Below are 18,111 nucleotides of genomic sequence, written 5' to 3'. Positions count from 1 at the left end.
AACAGAGTGGAATCCCCTCCCTCGACCTGCTGGCCATGAATCTTTTGATTCTGACCAGGATGTGGCTGGCTTTCTGGGCTGTGAGCACATCTATATGTCTAGCTATAATTTGGCTTTTAATATTGGGTTTCATAATAGCTCTTAATAATAGCTGTTAATTTACCTTAAGGTTTTTCAGTTCTATAATAAGTTTTGTGGTATAAGACAGATACATACACAAAAAACCAGGCAGGACACTGTGACTCCTCTGCCTGTGACACACACTCTGGTCCAAAAAAGTACTTTGAAATGGAGCCTCTTCCAAAGGAACACAGAATCACAGAATCACAGAATTTCTAGGTTGGAAGAGACCTTTAAGATCATCGAGTCCAACCCATGTTCTAACACCTCAACTAGATCATGGCACCAAGTGCCACATCCAGTCTTTTTTTAAACACATCGAGGGATGGTGACTCCACCACCTCCCTGGGTAGATGATTCCAGTATTTGACCACTCTTTCTGTGAAAAACTTCCTCCTTAATTCTAGCCTGTATCTCCCTTGGCGCAGCTTGAGACTGTGTCCTCTTGTTCTGTCTGTTCTTGCCCGGAGAAAGAGACCGACCCCCAGCTCACCACAGTCACCCTTCAGGAAGTTGAAGAGAGTGACAAGGTCACCTCTGAGTCTCCTTTTCTCCAGGCTGAACAACCCCAGCTCCCTCAGTCGTTCTTCATATGGCTTTTGTTCCAAGCCCCTCACCAGCCTCGTTGCTCTCCTCTGGACACGCTCAAGCATCTCAATGTCCCTCCTGAACTGAGGGGCCCAGAACTGGACACAATACTCAAGGTGTGGCCTCACCAGTGCTGAGTACAGGGGAAGAATGACCTCCCTGCTCCTGCTGGCCACACTATTCCTGATACTAGCCAGGATGCCATTGGCCTTCTTGGCCAGCAGGGCACACTGCTGGCTCATGTTCAGCCGACTGTCAACCAGCATGCCCAGGTCCCTTTCCTCCTGAGCACTGTCCAGCCACACCATCCCCAGCCTATAACGTTGCAGGGGGTTATTGTGGCCCAAGTGCAGGACTCGGCACTTGGACTTATTGAACTTCATCCCATTGGATTCTGCCCATCCATCCAACCGTTCCAAGTCCCTCTGCAAAGCCCTCCGTCCCTCTGACAGATCGACACCAAGCAGTGCTGACTTGCATAAACATGCTCCAATTCTTGTAGTTTCTGAAAGAACTGACTTGAAACCTGATGTGAAGAGGGTTTGGGTTTGTGTCATTTAGAAGTCAATTCTTTTCATTGAAAGGAATTTCTTATTGAGACAATGCATAAAAATTTATATTAAATAATTTTAAAGGTTTTCAGAGGTTTTCCTGCCATCAAATGTTCAGAAATGTGCATGATTATAACTGTGTATAATATCATCAGAAAGTCCTTTCAGGATCTCAGGTTCATTTCAGGCTAGACAAGGTCCCTAGGTCTTAACTTTTCTATGAGACTATTTTCAACAAAAACATTTCCAGGAATGATTTCTTCTTTTTAACCTGAAGTTTCATTCCTTTTGGTATCTGACCTTGTGCTGTCTATCTCCTAAAAATCCTCAAACTAAACCCTTCAGACTGATTGCTAAGCTCTGTTAATCAGAGATGGCATATGACAAATTTAATTGTGTTGCAGTATTACTAGCACGATTTTCTGTAAGAGGGATTGTACATGGTGGAACACACAAAAGAAGAAGAATGCTAAGCAAAATGAGATAAGTATTTGATTATTCAGCACAGCTAAGAATTAATCTGCTCTCATTGAAATTAATAGAATTGCTGCTACAGACTAACAGATGTGGAGTCTCTCCTGATCTAAATAAAAGGGAGTAAAACCATATTGTCTGAGACTCTCACAGATGCTTTTCTGTCTATGCTGCTGATAACACAGACCCTCTCTTATTACACTGACATGCTCTGATTGTTTTTCTTTTCAGAATAAAGGAGATTAGGAAATGTATAAACGAATGCATTAAGGAGAAAAAAGCAAAAACAGGTGGTAGAAGAACAATAGTTATCAGTGACTGACTTATAAAGCTGACTTTACAAAGCTGACTTTACAGGCATACAAGTGTGTTGACAGAGCCTGATCTTCATAATGACAATGACTGTTTTTAGCAAAAGCTTTACTTCTACCTTCCACTGCATTGTCTCTTGTCCTTCTCCTGCAATTATACATCAAAGAAAACCCAGCAGTTTTAGTACTTTATTTTGACTGTTACTTATACCTGAAGTCTTTGCTGTTCCCAGTCCCTTTAAAAAAAGATGGGTGCTCCCTTTCTGTCCTTGCACTACAGCCACAGGTTTAATCAACAGCAGAGCTCCCAACCCAAATTCATCTGCCCCTGCTGGAGAGGCAGCGGGTCCCACTGCTCTCTGCAAGACTGGCCACATCACTGTGCTGACAAAAGGCCTGGAGCTGCAAGCCTGCTGTCCCCAGCAGCCAGGACAAGGTACATATGCAAATGGATTTATTTTACCTCATATCTGAACATCACAGATGTCATCTCCAAGAGCAACCTGTCATGCAGAAAGAAAGAGAAGTGAGGTTCTTAATTCAAGGGGTTTTGCAAAATGAATTTTAAGGGAGCATTAAATCCAAGCTCATGGTGAGGTACGTACCTGTATTGATTAATGTGCAGCTACTGATCTTTCCAAAACCTGGCATTTATCTAGGCATTCAGCAAAGAACTCCTCCTGGCAGAGGAGGCTATTACTCTTTGTATCTCTCAGGACAGTATCAGCACTTCTATAATCACGTTTGCACTCATTGTTTTGGAAGAAATTAACTATTTATTCTTGAAAAGGAGAAATATGTTTGGGCACGTCCAGTGAAAATTGAAGTTTTATCATCTGTTACAGTGAAGTGAGACTGCCTTCAGGCACCAGTGACACATGACCAGTAAATACACAGTGAACATTCTGATAAGACTATCTGCCATGGTCAGGTATGCAGAAGCTGGAGAGACTACAGACCATATTTACTTCTGTTTTATTTTACTGTAGAGGGTTAAAAGCCAGAATCTTAATATTCTGTAGTATCTTTTTAAAAATTAGATAAATATTTTGTTGAGCTTGCTGCCCAATTTTGATCAGAAGAGGAAGAAAACTCAATGATAATTAAGTGCCTACAAAATTTATAAAAGGGAGCAGACAAAAGGACATTGTGTGAATATTTGGAAATTCACTCCACCATCTTTTAGGTGTTATTTTGCTGGCCACTCTCCTGTGACTACAGCAGCCTGTGCTCTACAGAAGGATGCCACAGGAGCATGGGGCATAGCCAAGGGCTTCTGACCAATGCTCCCATCAGATCTTTCATCAAGAAACAAGCCACAGCCAGGTTTCATTAGGCTTATTTTACTCAGGAAGCCAATTTTTTCCAGACACAATTCTTCTAAATTCAGAGCTCTGGGAGCAAGAAAGAGCTCTGAATGAAGTTTGACCTAAAGGTGCCATGATGGGATAAAGGGTTCCCATAGCAGCTGGATATTGCTTTGCCTTCACTACCCCTTGGAGATCCTTAGGACAACCTCAAAATGTATGTTATCTGACATAGCTATGCTATTTATCACAGACGTTCCCTTTCCTAATGGCTGCTTTCATAGCCCTATAAATAACTTCTTACTTTGGTAGTATGGTTTCCTTACTAACCAGGTTCTACTACTTTCCATAGTCTTAGAACCTCTCGTAAACCAATCTTGCAAATAATGGGCCACTATACAGTTTATAAAAGCCTTCTATTAAAATGTATTTAAATATGAAGAGCAAGAAAGATATTTGTAAACATTTTTCCTCTTTGAGTGAAAATAAAATGTATTTTTTATTATTGCATCTGTGAAAAGACAGCCCTTCCTAAAAGCAGGAAAATCTCCTTGGTTATGTTATAGTGAGAGAGCACTGTGTAATTTTTTAACATAGATACATATTTTGAGTTATTATCCTCTATTCTGTTCTTATTTCCCCCATCCTCCCACCACTCCCCCGTAATTTTAATATCTTAATTGCTTGGATATTTCTGTCATTGAGTGAATAAGGAAGCATAGCTTGCCAAGAATCACAGATAGAAAACTAATGACATTCTTTGTAGTTAATAGAATTTCAGTATTTCATGAATACCTGATGTTTTAATGTCCTCAAAATTTACTGCATTCATGGAAATAGGTGTGATCTCTTCAGAATACCTGCAATGGATATAAAAGTTTAATGATGTTCATAAATCTGCATAAAAAACAAGGAGGAAAAGTTTGATTACTAAATTCCTTTTATTTTTAAAGGGTTTCAAGTGGTCCTAGAATTATCCTGTCATACTTTTTCTTTTTGGTTGTTTCAAAGTAAAAAAAGTTTATTTATTAAGGAATAAAGTCTTTCCATGGATAGACAGATACCAGTTGCTACTATTTGAATATTCAGAGTACTCATCTTTGCATAACTAACTGGGGAGATTATAAGAGACTGGCTGGGGAGATAATATATCTCTCCTTCACACCCTGGTTTTGAGAGGAGGAAGCTTTTCTAGAGACACTGATTTAGCTCAGTGGTACATGAAAAAATGAAATGAAAACAACATAATAACAAGATCAAGAAATTCTATAAGATATGGTTATCAATTGTAACCTCTAAACAACATAAAACCTACAGAAAGTAAGAGCTTGATAAAACACTTTAAACCTTTGAATATTAACAAGTTTTTTGTGGTGATTGATTTTGTTCTGAAATCTCTTGTATTTATGAATGACCAATGAACCATATTGCCCTTGCAGCATAATGAATGCTACTTGGTGTTATCTCATTAGGATAAAGGATTAATGAGCTTCTTTAGTGTCTCTTTATACAGTTACAGCCTAATTCTGTCTCACCTTCTGAAACATTTTTGGGTCTGTTTCGTTCTGACATTCTGAGAACCTCAAAGGAAACTGAGGAGAAATGAAAAATAAAGCTGAGAAGAGAAGCAGAATTCTTGACAACAGGAATTCCCCACAGAGAACTCAAGGCAGAGTCTGCAGTCCCACCAGTTGCTTCACAGATTGCCCGATAGACACAAAAATTACAAAACTCATTTGAAGTTTGGCTGTAGTCAGCCACCCACACATAACATGGAGTACCAAAACCAGCTGAAAACAAGCCCAAAATTGTGGATGTAGGTACATTTTTTACATGACATTTTAATACATTGTGTGTCTTTGTATGAAAAATAGCCTCACTTCTTTAATTTTAACTAATAGCCAAGAAAAGCATATTTATTACCAGTGGGGTATAAATGATTACTAGCTATGGATATTTTACACAATAATTTTAGTCCTTTTTCCATTGATAGATAAATCTGGATTTTTCTCAATGTGTAACAAATCTCTGAATGGTATACTCAGGTGATTTAATCATTTGGGAGGCTGTTGAACCTCACCCATCTCCTATATCTATGTGCATGGCACAGTTTTTCCTCTGACACAACTATTAACTCTAATAAGCTGTAGCATAGCTATTGCCTAAATGGAATATGGAAGATTTTCTACTGTCTGGTTATGACTTATCAAATGAAAATCTGAAGTTCATCAGATTTCTGAGATAGGTTTTCTTTTAAAAATCTGAATGTTCATGCACAGTTATGCTTACATCACGTTGTTCCTATGAATAATTCAGAAGCAGACTGATCTTAGAGCAAGACTATCACATCATCAAATATTTTTCTGTTCTGTCTAATCTGTTCTAGACCAGAACAAGAAAAAAATCAAGATCTCCTGATATTAACATCAAGCCATTTTAATATCAGGAGATATTAACATGGCTTCGCGCCAAGGAATCAGAATGCTCTATATAGGTGATGTAAAGAGCTTTCCTAAGGATGAGGGAAGTTTTCAGAAGGTAATCAGAGAATTCTATGAGACACTTTTTGTGTGCTTTTCACCAGGTTTTTGGGAACTGTTGTACAATTAGCCTTTTTTTTATCACATAATTTTTCACCCATTCCTAGAATTTGTGCGCTGACAAAAGACAAAAAAAAATGGTAGACAATGAATCATCACACAGAGGTAAAGATTAGTGATGACAACCTACACAAATGGCACTATAAACCTTCTGTAATGAGAGGCTGATGAATGATAACATAATAGTAAAAATAAACTTGTTGGTTGATTTATTCCTTACAGTAAGGTAACACCTATGAGCTATAAAACCATGACCCCACTGTGTTCAGCACATAGTAAAGACTATCATCTCTGGTCCAGAATACCTTGTATCAGTGATATCTCATAAGATCTTTCATCTTTTTCTTCAGCAGTCATGCTGAAACTGTTCAGCAGCAGGTATCAGACACCAAAAATGCTCTAGGTATTGCCTATTGTATTACCTGTAATCTATGTAAATTACTTATAATAGGTATTATAGGTATGAGTAACACCTAACATCCTCCCTACATCAGCAATTTGCTGTTGAAAGGCAAAATAATGGATGTGCAAAATACACGTACATCCTTATGTATGTAACCTCATGTAACATCCCTTCTGAAAGCTGTCATGCAGGGAACTGCAGAATTGTGGACTAAGATGGATATTTGAAATTGAGCTCTGAAGAGACAGTAAAAACACATAAGCTCTGATTCCATGACACTTATTAGGGAGAAAAAAAACCCAAAAACCCAAACACCAAAAATCAAGCACAGGACTGTGTTAATGAGGAACACTTTTCAAATTAAAAGGTCAACACTGATCCTCAAAGTCTCACCCAAGTGACAGCTTTTTCTGAGCAGAAGCCTCTCAGCCCCAAAGGAGACAAACAGGAAAGGGACTGGAAACCATAAAATTAACTCTTCTGAAGCACTAAGGACCAGCTTCTATTTCTTTGAGGAACAATCTGACATTCAGTATTCTTGTAGTAAGAAGTTACTGACCTGCAACACTTAACTACTGTGCCTGAAGCTCGCCATGGGACACTGAGGAAACAAGAAGCAGACAGCTGGAGAGCTGCAGCCACTGCCAGAGCACAAAGGGGAACTAAGCTTAAAATGAGATGACAGAAAAATAAAGCCAGGAGTACATGCCTTCAAAATGGAAAGACTTCCTGGAAAAGCTGAAATAGAAAATCCACTTGGGCATTAACAGTGCTGCTTCAAAATTGTGAAAGTTGAGCTTTTTACAAGAGACTTCACTCGTTTGAATAATGCGGTGTGAAATGTAACATCACTGATTCTCATCACATGGGCTCCAGCATGAAGAAAACTGCCTGATGGAGAAATTGCATAATTTTCAATATAAGGTTTATAATTCAAGTGAAAGGAATTACCTAGAAGGACACTATTTTATTTATTTTCTCACAATTAAAAAAGAACAGGTGTAGGAACAGTCAGGAAAACACTCATCTGCTACAATTGGAAAAATCCCCATCTAGAGTTATGCACTATTAGTTCTAGAAGGTGAGGCTGTTTTCAAGCCACTCAAGACATAAGGCATATCTCAGGCAACCAAGAGAATACTAGGTGATAAGGTATTAAAAAATTTCCAGTAGAAGATGAAAGCAACAAGAAGGAAAACACAAGGGGAAAATACTCAATGTGTTGGCAAGTGGAAAATTGCAAATACTAGAAATGAGCGTGTGTTTATTTGAGAAAAGTGTACTGTTCAAGGTAGGATACATAAGACTTTTTACTCAAGGGAAACAGAGGTATAAAAAGCAGACCAATATCACGGATAACAGAGATGGAAGTAAGTGCAAGAGAAAAACCATTGGTTCTTCCCAAGGCTACCTCAGTTACCAGAAGTGTCCATGATGGGAAGAATTAGACCTCCAAGATAGAGGATGTACTTGTCTTGGAATACAATATAATAAGCCCAATCTGTGACAGTGACAAATGCATACACAAATTGTGCTCTGGGAATTTGCAAAAATAAATCAAACTACATTCAATTGTGAATATAACACATTAGGAACCAAAAGCCATTTATCACTGTAATCAAAAAACCTGCTTCCAGACTTCCCAGGCCCTTCATGACTTCCTACTCTTTGATTAAATTGAAAAGTTTTCATCTGTAACTTCTGCCTTCAAAGCAGAGTGTACAGAACTCAGTGTGTGGTTCTCTCCAGGAGTCATAGAGTGAAGGGCTGGTAATCTGAGGACACAGAGTACTTGCTTCCCTATTTACTTTGGTTTTTAATTCAAGACTTTGTAATAAGTCTGCCAACATTTTTTCCTGAATAGATTTTTTTTCTTCACAGCAAGTACTGGGCCTTAAAACAGAAATTCTGAAAATATGTCCTGCTTTTGACTGAAGAATACCTTAAATGTACTGTTAATAATAACCCATAATATGTACTCTCTAAATATAAGAATATACTAATGTGAAAAAGTATGGCATATACTTCTCATAACTTATTCCAAAATGGAATAGTGTCTTTTTGGTGTCCTGAAGCCTTTTTTTTAAAGACCTGTCATCTACATATCCTTTAAGTCCCTTGTTGTAAGGTAACAACGGTGGCATTGTCTTCCCATTCTTCCTTACAGGATTTTTCACTTTTGTAACAAAATTTAGCTTCTAATAAACTAAAATATTACTACTTCTACCTTCCCTATATATTTTTATGCATTCATACCAGTATGTATGCAGTACCTAAATTAACCTACATAAGGTGTTTGCCTTTTCAGTCTATTCTCAAAGGTGCAAACTTTTTCCTTCTCAACTAATTATTCATCTATTTATTTTGATAGAGAAGGGAATAAAAACTCTGTAATTGTGCCCTGGTTTCAGCTAGGGTAAAGTTACTTTCTTCTCAGTAGCTGTTACAGTGCAGTGTTTTGGATTTAGAGTGAGAATGGTGTTGAAAGCACACTGATGTTTTGGTTTTTTGCTGTTGTGTTTATCATAACTCAAGGACTTTTTTTTTTGTGTGTGTCTCATGCTCTGCCAGTGAGGAGGTGTGCAAAAGAAACTGGGAGGGAGCATAGCTGGGACAGGTGGCCCAAGCTGACCAAAGGGATATTCCACAGTATAGAAGGTCATACCCAGTATATAAACTGGGGGGAGTTGCCTGGAAGGGCAGCTGATCTGGATTTGAGAAGCGGTGTCTGGTATCTGTCAGTGGGTGGTGAATAAATTCATTGTGCATCACTTGTTTTTTTCCTTTTTCATTCTCATTATTATAAAAAATTACAATTGTTACCATATTTTAATTATTGAACTGTGTATGGTGCTTAATTTCCATCTGGGCTAAAATCCCAACTAATGGCCATAAGTTCCCTGGGAACACCATTCAATCTTAAACAAGAACAAATCTGTCAGACATTTTTCCATGTGTAATAGAGGTGGTATTATTGCAAGGAGTTAATGCTGATTAGTCCCATGGCTGATGTTACACGCAAAGTTAGTGTTCTGCTGTGACCTTATAATATAACAAAGCTTTAAATTGACACACCAAGAGTGGCAGACAACTTAAAGACCATCATGCCTCTCATTATGTTCTGTTCCAAGTTTTCTTAATTGTCTGATCAAATGCCCAACACTTGTATAACAAGAAAAAAATGTCCTCCCAATGAAAAGTAAATGGAATAGCAGTTCTTATCAGATACAGGTGGAGTCAAAGTACTCATAACAATACATCAAGGACATTACACAAGGCTGTGTAATAAACTAAGGCATCCATAGGCTGCAAAGTAGAATAAAACTGAATTAAATAGTAATTGACACATGACAAAGCTGCCCAAGATGTCTTAGGGAAAGTGGAAGAGAGTATTTCAGAGCTTAAATAGTTCAGCCAAGAGTACAGAAATACACTTGTAGTATACATTTGACAGTTGTCAGAGCCTTCATTCTTGGTCCAATGAATCTCCTGACATCCTGTTGATGTGCTCAGGCCATGATCTGTTGGTATGGCTCAGAAAGCTGGCAGAGTGCTATTTGTGTGCAGCTCACTGGTCCCACAGCACACGCCAGGGAGATCTCCCTCATCACACCTCCCACAGCAGGGTGGGCTATTTTGCTAATGTCCTGTCCTTTAGACATCAGGCTTTTCAGGCATAATCTTACAGAATGATGGAGGACACCAGCCTGAGGCAGGACAGTTGGCTATTTCAATGTCTCATTATTTAGAGCTTTAACTTGGCAATGAGGGTGGCCCTAATTGTACTTGGTGGCAAAAATGAGGCAGTAATTCACTGGACTACAGTAACCTGAGCCCAAAAGACATCAGGAAGGGAGTAGAGAGTCCAATCTCCCCACTAGAGTGTCAGGCTCAACTTTTCTCATCTCATAGTAAGTGCTGAAAGAGTTTACCTAATTGTCTTTCTTGACTATAAACTGAGATTAGCATGATTGGTTTAGATGGAAAGTGTTATATCTGAATTAAGCAAGATGAAAGCCACTCCTAGTTTCAGAGCTCAAGAAATTTGGTGGCTGCTCTGTGCTTAACACAGTAGTGTTTGCTTTAAACCCATGTGCCTTCCCCTTCTCTATAGCCATGCACACTCACATTATTTGTTGAGTAGACATCCTCAGCTCCATCTGAGTTCTCATAAACATCCAAATTTTCTCCCTGGGAGGTATTCAAAATACTTTGATTAATAAAAAAAAAAAAATTCATAATAAAAAGAACCCCAAAGACAGGGTGGAAATTCTGATCTCAGTGTCTCATGAAGCAGAGAAAACCCTTGAATGGTTCTAAGAGCTGTTAAAAATGTTAAAATCAAAATAGACAAGGAGGTTCTTTCAGCTGTAAGAACAAACCCATGACTACTATGCAGTTCTGCATATTGAAAATATCAAAGACTCTACAGCCTGAAAAAGGGATGTCTTCCAAACATCTGAGCTGAATAAACTTTTACTCAAAGAATTCCTGCTGAAGAATGTCAGTGAATAATATGCAATTTACCTTGTTACATTGTATAGGTTTTTCTTTGCAAAAACTGCCATTTAAGATGACTGTGAATGTCATTCTGGCAATCTCCTGTTCTGTCCTCTACTGTGTCTTGCTCTTTAATAGCCCAAATTTTTTAAAGTTAATTTTGCATTTAATCATCAGTCTAATGTTAATATATTCCTGTAGCAATGCTGCAGTCATTATTGCAAAGTATACTTTAAAAAGAAAACCTATTTCCTAAATACATAATGATCTACCACCTTTTAAATGATTTATATTATTAGGTAGGCTTTGCCCTTATGATTTGTTTTACTCACCATGCTTTGCTTCCACTGCAACTTCTCAAGCAGTTGCCAGAGTTTTGTGAAAAGGTAAAACAAAAGTTTTTATTCCAAATCCCTACTGGTGAGGGATTTCTAACATTTTGTGCCTTGTAACTCTCAAAGCAGAAAGTTCTGGCAGTGTTTCTTTTTCCATGTCTCTTTTTTTGAGAATTGTACTGTGACTTTGTCTTACAGTACAAAGAGTACGAGGAAGTTAGGAATTCCAAACTCACTCCACACACCAGTTTTCATCCTGATCCAATTAAGTTACTGCTTAAAATTCAGCATATTTTTAAGTATTATTGCTGTACTGGGATGAATTTGACTATTGCCTCTGTACACCTGTGTAATACTTCACACACTTTTTAGGCCTTTTCAATTATTTTTTTTAATCTTCTCTCAGATAAACGACAGTGGAAGTTTTCTCATAATGCCATAGAATCTTTTCTTTAAAGACAGTGAGAAAGAAGATTCAGTCACAAACATCTTGGTTCCTAAGTTAAAAGTTAATTAAAGAAACTATGTTGCTTGTTTTAAAGATTTCTTTTAGGAAAATTTTTTACTTTTCAAAAGTAGAATTTACTTCCAAGTTCTGACTTCAGCTCAGCCATTTAGCATGCAATTATTAATTACCTTGCCTTATCACTTGAGCACTAGGTTATGCTTCCTTAGCTAGTTTTAAAAGCAGCAATTCTCAAAGTCATAATTCTTTCACATTCTATATTTATTTTGAATTGATGTCTATAAGTAGAGCTTGCTGCTCTGATTCTTTATCATTATTGGACCTGCTCCCAGACACCTGAATAGAGTCAGCTGTAACTTCGGCTTGCTGTCAGTCTTAAAAAAAAGATGATTAACATTTATAAACTGAGTTATTAGTGAGATGCTGATGTTGAAAAATGCAAATATAGAGCATAATTAAAGTACATCCAAGTACAGTGACTTTCAAATGCATGAATGTTCCTTGCTTCTAGCAGAAATTTGTGGGGTTATTTGCCACAATTAGCACTCAGTGACAGCAGAGTAGCACAGTGTACTCTGAGAGCTGAAGTAAGGTCAGGAGTGACCCCATTGAAGCTGAAGAAAGCAAGGATTACACAATGTCCCTTTGAAGAAGGAGAAGGGTAAGATTCCATACACTCAGACTCTCGTATTTCTAAGTCACTTATGAGCAAATTGTAAGTCCCCATTCCTACTAGAAAGCCCAGTAGAAAAGGGTAAGTGGTTTGTTAGTCCAAGACAACCCAGTTCAAGAATCATTACTGACTAATCCATTCATTAAAAGAAGTTTTCAGAGCACCTAGAAAAAGGTAGGTAGGTCACTTTTTAAAAGTGACAGTGTCAGGGGTTGTACACCTATCATAACAGAAAGCAGTGATAATAGGTGCTGGTCTTTATTGCTGGCTATTTCTGTTTCCCAGGAGATTTTAGAAAAGCTAAAGACACTGATAATGCCTCCACTCCTCTGTGCATTAGGAAAAGAGGAGGGCTGGCTGGAATAAACAAGTCTGAGATTTCAGAAGAAAAAACAAGAGTTTTTCATCAGAAAGACTGTTGCAAACTCTCATTACAGAGTGAGGCTTGGAAAGATTAATTGCAGCCATTCAAAATGACAGTGACCTCCCTTTCCTGGAGACTGCTTTCAGTTTCCTCCCATACAGCCAAGAACACTTGCAGCCTTGGCAGTCTTGTTCAAATCCTCTTGGGCTGCCACTTCAGACCTTTTGCTTTGGGGAAGGGCGTCTGGAATGCTAAGACTGGCTCTACACCACATAGCAGCCTGCCCCCTGAACCCTCCCTGGGTTCCTGGGGAAAAGTAAAAGGAAACATCATAGTGCTGCAGCATATGCATAATTCAACAGAAAATAATTTAATTGGAATGTTCTTAATCAGCTTTAATTACAAATCCGTAGGGTACATTACAACCCAACGATAGAGCTAATTTTATTAAACCCTTGGTATTTCTGGGTGAAATGTACTATTACAAAGCTACACTAATTGAAGCTTAGGCAAAAGATCCTGGAACCACTACAGAAACATCCAGAGGAATATGTAATTCTTCTGTATGAAATGGGGTTTTAACCAGATTCTCACCTAATCCTGTGTTGGCTTTTACTACTGTATGAAAGCCACCTGTGAAAATAGAGGACAGTGACTTGTGAGATGTAATAGGAAGCCAAGTACTCTTCAAAGCAGATGGAATTCAGCCCTTCTCTGAGCATCTGGCCCAGTAGGAAGAGCAGATCTGTATTCTCTCTTTATCTCCAGTCATGTCCCCAGTTAGCCTTCACATTTCTTCTGCTTATAGAGGCCCCATGGTTTTGAAGAAATGCTAATTTTGTTCACTCTTCATAATTGCTTTGCTCCTGAGGAGCTTCATTCACAGTGATCTCCTGCTGCAACATGCCCAGCAGTGAAACTTGAGCACATACTTTGCCATTTAGGACTCTTTTATTGCAGTGTGTCTCTGTGTGCACCTGTGCAGTAAAAATAGGCAAATAGGACCTGGTGATGCTTTAAAAAGCAGATATGGAAAGAGAAATGGGCACAAATTTCCACAGCATCAGATTCTGTAGATTTGCTCCTCACATTGTTATCCCTAGGTCTTCAGCTCAAACCAGTTGCTCTCTGCCCTTTTCACCCTACCTGTGGGCAATCAGCAATACTACTTTTGGAGAAAGAGGCATCTCTCAGTTTCTGTGAAAAGTATCCTAGGAAACAGCAGGATATCTCCCAGGGCATGAAAACTACATTTTTTTTGTATTGGAAATGGAGCTACAGTAAAGTGGTAAACATAGGAAACATTGGAAAGGCAGAATTCAATTTATGCTGGAAAATGGAAAGAAAACTGATAAATTGGACTCTTCCAGTAAGTATTGTCAGAAAACGAACAATTGCAGCACATAAATGTGGAAATGAGATTTAACTGAATAGCCCCATGTTCTATGGAGGTGCTCAGCACCACATCTCCTTGCCAGTTGTTCCAAACAAAACCCAAATCTTCAGCTAAAATAAGCATTTGAATGTAGAAAGACCAGGCATAAAGGAAAGTAGGAAACCCAGAACAAGCACAAAACCAGTTTATTGGCTGTCCAGAGGGAAAGAGCTTTTTTTTCATTTTTAATTGGGTTGGCTTCCTGCTGCTAGGTTAGGGGGTCATGCCTACTATGGAGAGATAGGGAACTAAACAGTAGATGCAATGCATGCTTTAAGTCTAGCTCCTCTAGACCTGCCTGAAAGCAGCCCTCTGTTCTCATTTTCAGTCTTTGGCTGCAGGTTTGTTTAGCCTCTGGGGAACAAAGAGATTGCATTAAATACAATTAAATGAAGTATAGCAGAGTCAGTACTGCAGCAAGGTCCTGATCCAGAGCTAATGAGAAACTAACTAAATTAAACCAAATAAGTTTGGAAACAATACTCATAATACAATTATTGCATTTAAAATATGAAAGGGAAAACTGCACCATGGGGAAGGGGTTATAGCAATGGTAGTGAATGCAATAAGATTTCAGGCAATGGTACCTGCTAAACTGTTGGATCTCGGATAACTGTTCACAACACCCATATTTGCAATACCACCACAAGGCAATATTTCACAAGATAGGCCAAGATCCAAAGGGGGACTGTTTTCAGGCAGCCTGTACACATGGAGAAAACATACATAGGTGTTTTGTTAATAAGAGAAAGAAGATGAAAGCCTGATGTGGTCTCCTCACATCATGTATCAACATGGGCTGCTGCCTCTGTGGACCTGGTGACATCTCAGCTTTAAGAATGATAAATCTAGAATTTTTCTCCATTGCCCAGTGCTTTGTTAATGAGATTCTCTCTTTAACCATTTTCAGATAGAACAGACATAAAATTGTAATCAGCTTTACACTAAACCAAGTCAGTCTGTGTTATTGACCTTGATTTTACTTTACAGATGAGTTGCATCTGTTTTGTTCCAGCATTGAAGGGGTGGTGAAAGCATCATCTGTCAGCTACTGGAAAAGTCAAAACTTTGCTATATAAAGACCAGACTAAGACAGTTTGTGGTGCTATTAACAGCAAGGAAAAATCACACACTACCTTCAGTTTCCACTAAAAACTAGATTTTTCTCCTCAGCTGAACTTTAAATAAAAGCTGATGTCACACTTCACAAAGGCCTAAGTGGGAGGTTTTTCTTGCAGTTGAGATTATCAGTAGTAGAATTATGTTTTAAATGAAACTAAGTACTGGAGGACAAAGATAAAAACCCAGAAAACCAGCCCAGTTATGCCCTATACATTATCATATAGTGCAAGTTTTGATGTCAAGGAAAACAATTCAATTCCAGCAGAGACATAATTCTAAATTCCACTGTGCTCAAATTATATCTACAGCAGATGTATCTCTGGCCAAAATATTAGAAGATTCATTGCAGTCTGCCTCCACCCACTCTCCAGCTAGATGTTTCTTTTGCAAAATGAAACAAAGACTGTAACATGGCAGAAGGAAATTATATTCCAGTGGGGAAGTTGTTACAGGTTTGTTTGGGATAGTTCAACTCAATGAACATCCAAGGAAATTAAGTGTCTAACATTCAAGATACATTTGACCGCCGTACAAACTTATTTTGCTGCAGTTTATGTAACTACTTTTTAAACTACTGAACTGAACTTTTCTGAAAAGTGTTTTCTTGTTTTCTGTCAGAAGGGTGGCTCATTTCAAGACTTTCTCCACTGACATAAATCCCCCTTTTCTGCCTACATAGTCAACACTATTAACTTTTTCTTGTTCTGCTTGGAGGTTAGGAGTCAAGGAAATGAAATCAAACACAGGAACAATTCATTTTACTAGGATGCAAGATATGAAGTGCCAGTCTCCGGTATCCAAATGGTACTGGTGTGATGCATTAAAGCAAAGTTTTTGGGAGAGAGAGAGGAATTCTAGCCTCAAGTCCTCATGCACTTTCAAGCAGAAAATTCAGAGAGCAGTCCCCAGGTTTCTGGCATGCCTGGACACAAAGTGGGCTGCTGAGAATCCAGCAGCAGGCTCCTGGCTCCCTCTGCCACCTACAGACCTTTCAGCATGTACATTTCTCTGATGTTCACATTCCAGCTGTGCACTGATTCAGGCCTGCTAGAACAATTTAGGACTTGATCTTGAATTGTTAAAAACAAATGTTTTCCATTGGATGGAGGCTTCATCGGGCAGCAATGAAACATTAATATAAAAGTTAAAAATGATCCTTAGAACTTCGTGTGCTGTTAACTTCACTTGAGGCTGACTAACCTCAGGGGCAAATACAAACATCACTTAGGAAGCATGTTTAAAAGAAGTCAAAATAACAAGTTAAATGCAGTGTCTAAAATATGAACAAGTTCAATTCAGATGTTTCTCTCCATTAAATCCATGCTATTTCAGCTTTCCAGTTAGCTACTTTCATATCTTGGCACCACAGAAAGGCCTGTATTTTTGTATTCCCTAGAGCTGCACAAAATCTGGATGGATAGAGCAAATGCTATGTGGTTCAAAATTACAAACTCATGCTTCCTAAGATAAATAGTATGAGACCACTGCAGGAATATAATCATTCACTTCTCTATGATTTATTGTAAGCTGTCAAAAATAGTATCTCAAAGCAAAGAAGACTTATGCTTACTTCAAGTCTTCATACAAAAAATCATCTACCAAGTTTACTGGTAGGTTTCTTACTATTGTGAATGGAAAAAAATTGCATTTCAGAGATCCCAGCATTTAGAATCATTAGACTAATTAGGCAACGGAAGAACCTGTCCTGTCAAAGACAGAAAAGTATCTGGAAGTTATCTTGCTTCAGAGCCAACAGGAGCTCCTTTCAGTGTTCCTCCTCTCTCCCATCCCAGGTAACTCCTCAGTGTCAGGGCCCTGGAACTAACTTTCCAAGAACCTCCTGAATAGCCCAGAAATTGGTTTACTTACCTAGGACTGATTCAAGTCACCAACATCCTTCAGCTACAGAATTAAACCTGTGTCTCCTACAAATGCCAAGTTGTTGGTGGTTACAAGTAGTAGTTTTTTGATCAAGCTTCTTAGAGGCTATATAAAGGGGGAAAAACTCTAACGTAATGATTACTACACTTTGAAACCTGATGTTGAGAGATTCCTAATTAAAATATAGCTGTTAATTACCTTTAAAGGCATTACATAATCATTTGATGCAGCGGTTCTTTAAGATAAATACTCTTGAAAATATTTCCAAGAATGTAAAATTAACTGCTCCTGTTAAACACATCCAACATGCATATCACCAGGAGGGTGTAAAATATAAAGCATTGTAAGATTTTTTTTATTCTGAGGCAGTTCACTCTGTTGGCTGTACAATGAAGCACCTGGGAAGGTGAAACATTGAAATAGAACCAGGTTCATAGGCCTGCATTATTTTTCTCTGTAGATGTCTTCTGGAAGGGAATGGTTTCTGCAGTGAGAACAGCTGTCCCTGTCTTGGAGAAGCACACCTTGGAATGCTCTTACACATGACAGAAGACAGCCTCCACATGTCTTTGTACTAACTAATTTCCCTCCAAATTCAGTTTTCCTAGAATAAGGCAGTGGAGGAGGCCAGAACAATTTCATACAGCTGAGGTTCTCTTTTATACTTTATTGCAATGCAAAACAGCTCAATGTACTGGCACCAAGCCACAGTCCACATTCAAATTAAAGAGAATTTCTCTGCAAAACAGAAGTATCCCTTTTATGCTTTTATGCTACTAATTTCCATCAGCTCAACTTCTACAGAAACATTGCAACTCAAGATTGATGTGGAAGCATTAAAACTCAAGTACAGTTTCTGGATAAATGCACATGTTTTATAATGTTCTCTTCTTAGAGAATCTTATACTGAATCACAGGAAATGTTGTGAGAACAGAGCAATACACCAGCATAAGGCACACTGGGCCCAGAGCTTTCTTAGA

The 18,111-nt window shown here is 38.4% G+C and overlaps 1 long non-coding RNA gene across 1 annotated transcript; it reads right to left on the bottom strand.

Moving 5' to 3' along the window:
- Positions 1-4,149: 4,149 nt before the first annotated feature.
- Positions 4,150-11,296, bottom strand: LOC143695711 (uncharacterized). Its single transcript, XR_013185225.1, has 3 exons — positions 11,187-11,296; positions 10,483-10,545; positions 4,150-4,211 (listed from the first exon to the last, which is right to left on the bottom strand). It is a non-coding gene; the product is annotated as an uncharacterized LOC143695711 (long non-coding RNA).
- Between the last annotated feature and the right edge of the window lie 6,815 nt (positions 11,297-18,111).

The sequence above is a fragment of the Agelaius phoeniceus genome, chromosome 1 (assembly GCF_051311805.1).
Source record: "Agelaius phoeniceus isolate bAgePho1 chromosome 1, bAgePho1.hap1, whole genome shotgun sequence".
In the NCBI taxonomy this organism is placed as follows: Eukaryota; Metazoa; Chordata; class Aves; order Passeriformes; family Icteridae; genus Agelaius; species Agelaius phoeniceus.
This window is presented reverse-complemented; position numbering and strand designations above follow the sequence as displayed.